This window comes from Dendrobates tinctorius, unplaced genomic scaffold (genome assembly GCF_039654945.1).
Source record: "Dendrobates tinctorius isolate UK_male_01 unplaced genomic scaffold, ASM3965494v1 ptg000501l, whole genome shotgun sequence".
In the NCBI taxonomy this organism is placed as follows: Eukaryota; Metazoa; Chordata; class Amphibia; order Anura; family Dendrobatidae; genus Dendrobates; species Dendrobates tinctorius.
The window spans coordinates 1,120,301-1,129,349 of record NW_027362160.1 but is presented as its reverse complement, the minus strand read 5'-3'; positions in this window follow the sequence as shown (position 1 = coordinate 1,129,349).

The window sequence follows — 9,049 nt, the reverse complement described above, 5'->3', positions numbered from 1 at the left end:
GCGCACAGCCTCCTGTCCTGGCGATCCCCCGCACACAGGTATATACTACCAATGTTGGGAAGGGGTTACAGTCGCTGTTGGGAGAAGACGCCGTCACATACAAGACCTGGATTGTAAGAAGAACCCTGGCTGAGAGGAGAACGAAGCGACTGATTGTTATTTAATCCAAAGGGCACCAACAACTCCGTTCCGCCCATATTGGGGGGGGGGGGGGGGGGGTTGTGGGAAATTATGTCCAATTTGCGTTTTTTTTGTCTGTTCTTTTAGTTCCAATAAACACAGAGGACATAAAACATGGAGAATAGTGGCAATGTTCTGGGGGAAATACTTCATTTTGTGGAACAGTTTCAAGGGTGCCAACACTTTTGGCCGTGGCTGTACCCACATCGCATACATAGTATGATGTCATGCTGCTCTTAGATGGGCAGCGCAAACCTGCTGACAGTTTCCCTTTAATGACCTCAGTGACAGCTGCCGAGGCCGGTGGTGCTGATGCACAAGGCTCAGACTCCAAACTGGAGAATCCCGACGATGATCCCGTTTCTCCACCATTTGCCAATCAGCGCGGTCTCCGTCCTATGGTCTCCACCATCCACCACTTCTTGGTGCTGCAGAGTTGGGGACTGTGATTTGTACAGAATGTGTAGATGCTGCTGAGACCCCCATTGACCCCAGTCGGCTGCCAAGATGTGCAGCGTCAGGACTGTCTGCTGATTACACCAGTGTATGCGCCATAGCACAGCAGCTGGAAAAGATGCCCCCCACTGTGTGTGCAGAGCCTGTGTCCCCCCACACCATGAGTATATGTAGCCCCCATCTATACAAACACTTGTCATACATGTGTCCGCCTCCTGCGCGCTGACGAATATCCCCTGCTGTATCAGCGCTTATCTGCTCTCATCCTCACAAATCTTCACCAACAGAGAAAATCCCTACAAGGTGACCCATCAGAACATAAAGAACCCTGGACAAACAGCCGCCTCCCTCCCCAGGCCCTCCCCGAGCCTCCTGCCCTTATCCCTAAGGACTGCTCTGCAAGGCCCACCACCTGCAATTCACAGGTTCATTCTGAGAGATTCTCTGCCTACACCCCGCTACCATCCCAACTAAGGTTCACTCTGAGGCTTTCTCCCTTTACCCCCCCCCTTTCCATATGCTTTCTGAGAGGCCTGCCTCTAGGACCCCTACTTCCCCTGGGGTTCTCTGATAGGCCCTCCTCCAGGACTCCTACTTTCCCCTGGGGTTCTCTGATAGGTTCTTCTCCAGGACTCCTACTTTCCCCTGTGGTTCTCTGATAGGCCCTTCTCCAGGACTCCTACTTTCCCCTGGGGTTCTCTGAGAGGTCCTCCTCAAGGACTCCTTCTCCTGAGGTTCTCTGAGAGGTCCTCCTCAAGGACTCCTTCTCCTGAGGTTCTCTGAGAGGCCCTCCTCCAGGACTCCTACTTTCCCCTGGGGTTCTCTGAGAGGTCCTCCTCAAGGACTCCTCCTGAGGTTCTCTGAGAGGTCCTCCTCAAGGACTCCTTCTCCTGAGGTTCTCTGAGAGGTCCTCCTCAAGGACTCCTTCTCCTGAGGTTCTCTGAGAGGTCCTCCTCAAGGACTCCTTCTCCTGAGGTTCTCTGAGAGGTCCTCCTCAAGGACTCCTTCTCCTGAGGTTCTCTGAGAGGTCCTCCTCAAGGACTCCTTCTCCTGAGGTTCTCTGAGAGGTCCTCCTCAAGGACTCCTTCTCCTGAGGTTCTCTGAGAGGTCCTCCTCAAGGACTCCTTCTCCTGAGGTTCTCTGAGAGGTCCTCCTCAAGGACTCCTTCTCCTGAGGTTCTCTGAGAGGCCCTCCTCAAGGACTCCTTCTCCTGAGGTTCTCTGAGAGGCCCTCCTCAAGGACTCCTTCTCCTGAGGTTCTCTGAGAGGCCCTCCTCAAGGACTCCTTCTCCTGAGGTTCTCTCTGGAAGGCCCTCCTCCAGGACCCTTCCTCCAGCCCCCCATTCTCTCCATGTTCTCTCCGAGAGGCCCACTGCAGGGGCGGGAGGCGCGGTGTGCTACAAGTCATCTAATATATAAAGCTCAAAGTGTGTGTGTATGTATGTGTGTATGTCCGGGATAGGCATCCGCACCGTCGCAGCTACAGCCACAAAATTTGGCGCAGTCACACGTCTGGACCCCGAGAGCGTCCTAAGCTATGTTGTGAGGCAAAATTTTAACCCCGCACGTTCCAATTCACCAAACAATTTTGCCCCATCTACATACTGGGGAAAAAGTGTGTGCGCGTCAAGCCCCGCCCCTCATTGTGATGTCATAATGGTTGACTATGGGATGGAGGATGTGTGATGAGTATATGGGCACTGGACTATGGGATGGAGGATATGTATGATGGGTATATGGGCACTGGACTATGGGATGGAGGATATGTATGATGGGTATATGGGCACTCGACTATGGGATGGAGGATATGTATGATGGGTATATGAGCACGGGACTATGGGATGGAGGATATGTATGATGGGTATATGGGCACTCGACTACGGGATGGAGGATGTGTATGATGGGTATATGGGCATGGGACTATGGGATGGAGGATATGTATGATGGGTATATGGGCATGGGACTATGGGATGGAGGATATGTATGATGGGTATATGGGCATGGGCCTATGGGATGGTGGATATGTATGATGGGTATATGGGCACGGGACTATGGGATGGTGGATATGTATGATGGGTATATGGGCACGGGACTATGGGATGGAGGATGTGTGATGGGTATATGGGCACGGGACTATGGGATGGAGGATATGTATGATGGGTATATGGGCACTGGACTATGGGATGGAGAATATGTATGATGGGTATATGGGCATGGGCCTATGGGATGGTGGATATGTATGATGGGTATATGGGCATGGGACTATGGGATGGAGGATATGTATGATGGGTATATGGGCACGGGACTATGGGATGGAGGATGTGTATGATGGGTATATGGGCACGGGACTATGGGATGGTGGATGTGTATGATGGGTATATGGGCACTGGACTATGGGATGGTGGATATGTATGATGGGTATATGGGCATGGGCCTATGGGATGGAGGATATGTATGATGGGTATATGGGCATGGGCCTATGGGATGGTGGATATGTATGATGGGTATATGGGCACGGGACTATGGGATGGAGGATATGTATGATGGGTATATGGGCACGGGACTATGGGATGGTGGATGTGTATGATGGGTATATGGGCACTGGACTATGGGATGGTGGATATGTATGATGGGTATATGGGCACGGGGATATGGGATGGAGGATGTGTATGATGGGTATATGGGCACGGGACTATGGGATGGAGGATATGTATGAAGGGGATATGGGCATGGGACTATGGGATGGAGGATATGTATGATGGGCATGGGACTATGGGATGGTGGATATGTATGATGGGTATATGGGCACGGGACTATGGGATGGAGGATATGTATGATGGGTATATGGGCACGGGTCTATGGGATGGAGGATGTGTGATGGGTATATGGGCACGGGACTATGGGATGGAGGATATGTATGATGGGTATATGGGCACGGGACTATGGGATGGAGGATTAGATTAGATTAGATTAGATAAACTTTATTGATCCCGGAGGAAATTACAGTATTACAGCAGCAGAACAAAGATCAAGAACATTACAAGAACAATACACACTTTACAAAATAAGTCTATATGGACAGCAGATGCGGATAGACTGGTACTTGTAACTCACCAATTCCCCCCATACACTTTGAACTTCATTTAGTCTTGGGATGCTTTACACTTATACATTTGTTAAACATCCCCACAGCTGTCGGAACAAACGATTTTCTATATCTTTCCTTTTTACACATTAGTTGGAGTAGACGCTTGCTGAATGTGCTCTTTTGCTTCGCAAACAGTTCATAGAGCGGGTGTGTATTGTTGCTCATTATAGCCTTGCATTTCTTAGTAATTCTATCCTCTAATACCTCCTCGAAAGTCCTGAGTTGTAGACCCACCGCCGCACTAGCCTTCTTGATAAGTTTATTCAGCTTATTCGCGTCAGCTGTGCGCACACTACTACCCCAGCATATAATTGCATCAAAGATTGCACTCGCCACAATGGATTGGTAGAACATTTCAAGCATTTTGCTACACACATTAAACGACCTTAACTTCCTTAGGAAGTAAAGTCTACTCATCCCTTTCTTGCAAACCTTCTCCATATGGCACCTCCAATCAAGCTTGCTGTCCAGGTGAACCCCCAAATATTTGAAATTCTCCACCATCTCCACATCCTGACCATCAATAGTGATAGGTAAGCAATCCTTCATGCACCTTCCATAACTCAACACCAGCTCCCTGGTTTTCTTTACGTTGAGTTCTAAATGGTTAGCCTGGCACCAGTCAACAAAGTCCAAAACCACCCTTCTGTATTCCTCCTCCCCCCGGTCTCTATCAATACCTCCGACTATCACTGAGTCATCAGAGTACTTCTGAAGGTGACAAAGGTCTGATTTATACTGAAAATCAGCTGTGTATAACGTAAAAAGGAATGGCGACAGCACCGTTCCCTGAGGGGCTCCAACACTACTCCGCACACTATCCGATACGGCCGCCCCCAACCTCACAAACTGTGGCCTGTCCGACAGATAATCAATGATCCAATTCACTAGTCCCTCATCAACCGCCATTTCAACCAGCTTTTTACGTAATAATAGTGGCTGTAAGGTGTTGAATGCACTGGAGAAATCGAAGAACATGGCACGCACAGTGGTTCTATCATTGTCCAAAAAGGAATGTACTGTTTGTAGTAGATACGCTACAGCATCGTCCACCCCCAGACTCTGCCGATACGCAAACTGAAGGGGGTCCGTAAAAGCAGACACCCTCGGACACAAGTAGGCAAGTACAATTCTCTCCAAGGACTTCATCACATGCGATGTTAAGGCCACCGGTCTATAGTCATTATGGGAGCTCGGGAAGGTAGTCTTGGGAACCGGCACCAGGCAAGAAGTCTTCCATAGAACTGGTACTCTCTGTGATTGTAAGCTCCAGTTAAACAGGTGCTGGAAGACAGTGCACAACTGATTCGCACACACTCTGAGGACACGTGGACAGATACCATCAGGCCCTGCTGCTTTACCCATGACCAGCTTACTAAACTGTTCCCTCACATCATTTTCGGAGATCAAGAAAGACTCCGACTTCCTCCCCCCAGTTGATATTGCTCGTCTCTCCCCGGCCCTCTCCTCTGTTGACATGGCACATTTATTGTTGAATCTGTTGAAAAAAACATTCATTTCATTAGCCATGATCAGCCCCCCACCCCCCTGATCTGACCTTGCCTTAAACCCAGTCAAAAGCTTCATTCCAGCCCACACTTCTCTGGAGTTGTTATGTGACAATTTATTTTCCAATTTAATTCTGAATGCTTCACGGGCAATCCTAATTTTCCCCTTTAAGTCTCTCTGAACAATTTTCATTTCCTCCTTGTCCTTCCTTTCAAAAGCTTTTTTTTTCCTGTTTAGTAGATGTTTCAATTCTTTTGTAATCCAAGGCTTATTGTTTGCAAAACACCGAACCTCATGAATAGGTACAATATTGTCAGTACAAAAGTTGATGTAATCAGTAACTCTCCTGGTAACCTCATTAACATCATCATTAGGTTCCCTGGCACATAACACCTCCCAGTCTGTGCATTCAAAGCAGTCTTGTAAAGTCTTTTCAGCTGCCGGAGACCATTTCCTTATCCGTTTAATTGTCGCTGGTTGTTTGCAGACAACTGGTTGATAAGCTGGAGACAATAGTATGAGATTGTGGTCAGATTTCCCCAGGGGGGGCAATGCAGATGATGAGTAAGCATCCTTAACACTGGCATAGAGGAGATCCAATATATAATTGTCCCTTGTAGAACATTTGACATATTGATAGAATTTTGGTAATGAGATCTTGGCTCTATTAAAATCCCCAGAAATGACAGTTAGAGAGTTAGGGTGTTTCGTCTGAAGCCGGGCAATCACCCCAGACAGTACATCCCCAGCTGCCTCTGGATTTGCAGATGGTGGTATATACGACACCACTGCAATAACAAGAGAGAATTCTCTAGGCAGATAGTAAGGCCTGAGGCCCACTGCTAATAGTTCAATGTTTGGGCAACAATGTCTCTCCTTTACTGTTACATGCCCCTGATTACACCATCTGTTGTTAATGTACAGTATCACTCCTCCACCCTTCTTCTTACCGCACTTCACTCTGTCCCTGTCAGGATATGTATGATGGGTATATGGGCACGGGACTATGGGATGGAGGATATGTATGATGGGTATATGGGCACGGGACTATGGGATGGCGAATATGTATGATGGGTATATGGGCACGGGACTATGGAATGGAGGATATGTATGATGGGTATATGGGCACGGGACTATGGGATGGAGGATATGTATGATGGGTATATGGGCACGGGACTATGGGATGGAGGATAATTATAATTTTCTATAACTAACCACAATTAGTTACTATGCCTGGGCAGCGCCGGGCTCTTCAGCTAGTAATACTATAAAAGCTAGCAGCGTCCAGCACTGGTCACACCCACCATACCTCGGATACCCTGCCGGTGATTGGTCATCACACACCTGTTGTCCGTGACCTCCCTATACTGAGAAATGGCGCTGACTGATGTGCGCTCATATCCTTCCATTGCAAAAAAAGGGGGAGACAAAAAAGCGCAATAGGGTCTTATCCACGTTACAAAAGACAGTATATCATGAAATCTGCTCACCTGGTTAGGATGAGATAAGAGCGTGTAGGTAGCGGCTGCTGCAGTTCCACAGGTCTTCAATGACCAAAGAAATGATGAATCCAAAGGGAGTTTGTAGCTATATTCCGCGCTGCCGCTTTAGACAAATTCCAGGAGAATGCTGTATGATTGCAGTGGTTTTATTCTACGCGTTTCAGGGGTCTCATGCCCCCTTCATCAGGAAATACCACAAATACATACAGGTATCACAGACACAAATAGGTTTGAAAGGATGCTGGATTTCAAAAAAATGAGCGCCAGCAAGTCAGATGGTGCAGTGTCAAAGTTCAATGACACCACATTATTAACAGTTAACCTAAGATATATTACAAAAGAATACGTATTTTAAAAGATTTTTTGATTAAACTTTCGTTTACAAAACAGATGATAAAGTCAAATTTACGATTTAAAAGAAAAAACAAAAAAAGGGAGGGGGGGAGTTTATTCCTGTTTAGAGGTGGATACCTTACAAGTGGACTATCGTATGGAAACAGCAAACCGCTTTTTTTTCATTGAAAGCATTGCAATATTTATACAAAAAGGGGAAAAAAGTAAAAACATAATTTTAATTCTTTACCAATAAAAAATATATAATTTTAGTTAAATTCTAAAAAACTAATTATATAAAATTATTTTTTAGTATAGAGGAAATGGGTTAAAAAATAATAAAGGATGCTAAAAGCAGCAACACACGAGAAGCTGCACAGCAGTCAGCGCTGCTCAGAATGAGAACGCAGACAGCATGGATTCATTACTTCACTAATACAAAGATGATGGGCAAATTTTAGATTTAACATGAAGCACATAAAAAAAAAGGGGGTTAATATCAGATGCAGCAACACACAGGACGCTGTGCAGGAGCCAACTACTGCTCAAAGAAAAAACGCAGGATAAAGCGGCAGAGTGAATGGGTGGCTTCATTAATAGATAAGATCGCAGGCAGTTTTTGTGTTCAACACGTGACACATAAGTCTTTTCACTGTGAAGGAGTGGTAGTAACATTCTTGCACTGTTCACTAATCTCTATGACTAGGCAATGTATGCATGGGAGCTGAGTGATAATAGTATCTTATTTCTCCTTTAACTCAGCTCCCATGCATACATTGCCTAGTCATAGAGCGTCCTGTGTGTTGCTGCATCTGATATTAACCCCCTTTTTTTATGTGCTTCATGTTAAATCTAAAATTTGCCCCCGATCTTTGTATCAGTGAAGTGCTGTCTGCGTTCTCATTCTGAGCAGCGCTGACTGCTGTGCAGCTTCTCGTGTGTTGCTGCTTTTAGCATCCTTTATTATTTTTTAACCCATTTCCTCTATACTAAAAAATAATTTTATATAATTAGTTTTTTAGAATTTAACTAAAATTATATATTTTTTATTGGTAAAGAATTAAAATTATGTTTTTACTTTTTTCCCCTTTTTGTATAAATATTGCAATGCTTTCAATGAAAAAAAAGCGGTTTGCTGTTTCCATACGATAGTCCACTTGTAAGGTATCCACCTCTAAACAGGAATAAACTCCCCCCTCCCTTTTTTTTTTTTTTTTTTTTTTTTTTTTTTTGTTTAAATCGTAAATTTGACTTTATCATCTGTTTTGTAAACGAAAGTTTAATCAAAAAATCTTTTAAAATACGTATTCTTTTGTAATATATCTTAGGTGAACTGTTAATCATGTGGTGTCATTGAACTTTGACACTGCACCATCTGACTTGCTGGCGCTCATTTTTTTGAAATCCAGCATCCTTTCAAACCTATTTATGTCTGTGATACCTGTATGTATTTGTGGTATTTCCTGATGAAGGGGGCATGAGACCCCTGAAACGCGTAGAATAAAACCACTGCAATCATACAGCATTCTCCTGGAATTTGTCTAAAGCGGCAGCGCGGAATATAGCTACAAACTCCCTTTGGATTCATCATATCCTTCCATGGCAGAGGCAAGAGGGGGCATAGCTTCAACCTGGAGAGTACCCCCTGCAGTACAAGTACATAAATTATGGGGGTCTGTGCTCAGTGATTGGTGCACATGATGTGGGTGCAGTACGGCGTCTGCGCTCAGTGATTGGTGCACATGATGTGGGTGCAGTACGGCGTCTGCGCTCAGTGATTGGTGCACATGATGTGGGTGCAGTACGGCGTCTGCGCTCAGTGATTGGTGCACATGATGTGGGTGCAGTACGGCGTCTGCGCTCAGTGATTGGTGCACATGATGTGGGTGCAGTACGGCGTCTGCGCTCAGTGATTGGTGCAC